The sequence below is a fragment of the Haliotis asinina genome, chromosome 2 (genome assembly GCF_037392515.1).
Source record: "Haliotis asinina isolate JCU_RB_2024 chromosome 2, JCU_Hal_asi_v2, whole genome shotgun sequence".
Taxonomy (NCBI): domain Eukaryota; kingdom Metazoa; phylum Mollusca; class Gastropoda; order Lepetellida; family Haliotidae; genus Haliotis; species Haliotis asinina.
The window spans coordinates 10,716,444-10,718,122 of NC_090281.1; the positions used below are offsets into that span (position 1 = coordinate 10,716,444).

The 1,679-nt window shown below is 37.9% G+C and overlaps 1 non-coding gene across 1 annotated transcript; it reads left to right on the forward strand.

Moving 5' to 3' along the window:
* The first annotated feature begins 1,196 nt into the window (after positions 1 to 1,196).
* Positions 1,197 to 1,381, forward strand: LOC137274863 (U2 spliceosomal RNA). The gene has a single exon (XR_010956239.1). It is a non-coding gene; the product is annotated as a U2 spliceosomal RNA (small nuclear RNA).
* The last annotated feature ends 298 nt before the right edge of the window (positions 1,382 to 1,679 follow it).

Sequence of the window (1,679 nt, forward strand, 5' to 3'; positions counted from 1 at the left end):
CATTCTGAGACAAAGTCTATATTCTATCAGCATTGTTTTGAGTCCGTGAAATTGTTTGAATCTCTTGTTTCGGATCCGCTGGTAGATATAAAGAAGTTCACTACTCGGGAATTTTACGATTGCTTCTTGGGAAAAGTGACAGAAAATAAAATAGAAATGTTATATCCACAAATTCCTTTTGACATAGTTTGGCGGAACTTACATCATTCATTTGTGGATTGTCTTCATAAATCAGTTTGCTTTCGTCTCATCTATAACTCTCTTCCTTTAGGGTATATTCTTCATACCCGTGGTATGGCTGTCTCTCCCAACTGTGTGCTTTGTCGATCAGGAATTGAAACTTCTGATCATCTGTTCATTACCTGTCCCTGTTCCTGTGTGTTGTGGAATGTTATCTTCCCATGGTTATTATACCTTTCCTCTGGACAACTGAAAAAATCTTATGAATTAATTATGTTCGGATTGGTACCAAAAAATCCAAATCCGGAAAAATTTGCCGTTTGTGTCTATCTTTTAACTTTGGCAAAATATTGTATTTGGACAATTCGGAATCAAAATAAGTTTGAACACAAGCGGTTAAATGGGAATGATATTGTGTTGCGTTTTCTTGCCCTCCTAAAGACACGTATTAAAGTCGCTTACTTTCGTCTATCTGCATCTTCTTTTGCTCAATACTGGTTGTCTTCACCTTTCTTCTGTACAATTAATGCCACTAACAAATTAGGTTTTAAGTTTTAAGTCTCTCTTTGCCTAAGTTAACTGAACGTACTTGCTTATATGTGTGTGTTGTCATCTATAGTTTGTTTTTCTGGTCAGTAGTAATTCTATATGTGATTTGTCCATTATATACCAGTGTCCCGTACTTTGTCCCCAACTTCCCCATTTATACATATCTGTTGTGTCATTATAGATCCATTTATATTATACATATATATTGTTCGAATCTTCTGTGTTTGACTTTCTTTTTCAAGTTTTCGTTTAATTATTGTACAAATATAAGTGTCGTCTGTGATCTGTCGTTGTTGTATACGTGTAATAGTGTTTCTTTGCAAGCTGCTGTGTTCTTTAATGCCCTTATTTTCCTCTTCTACTAGTTTACTTATGTTATGGCCACTGCCCCACCACTGTGATATTATTTTTATTTGTGGGCAGTGGTTACTCTGTCTATATTTTGTATTTTGAGTTCGATTTGTGTAATACAATTTTTATGAAAAAGAAAAAAAAGTATCTGTTCTTATCAGCTTAATATCTGATACGTCTCCTATTGGAGACATCGATATTAAACTGATTTTTGCAACGGGATGAGGTGCCACGGAGCTTGCTCCGCCCTCATCACGGGTTGACCCGGTATTGCAGTACCTCCGGGAATGGCCCACCACTCATAATACAAATTAAAAAATAGAACCCTTAACTTAGCCCTCTCTTTTTCACATTTCATTTCACTTTTTTCATCTCACTTTGCGCCGTCCCCTCCCTTTTCGCGCGTCCGTTTCACTGGAGGCACCATGCAACCACAGCCAAACTGTAGAAATGGACCCATCCACTCAACCACATTGTACTCCGTCCAAACCAAGCCCCGGGAAGTTCCTCAAAGTGATTTATTTTCCACTTGCAGTTGTTTTGTGTCCCCGTATCCAAGGACGTCGGCCATGATGTCGCACGTCGGAAATTACGTCGTA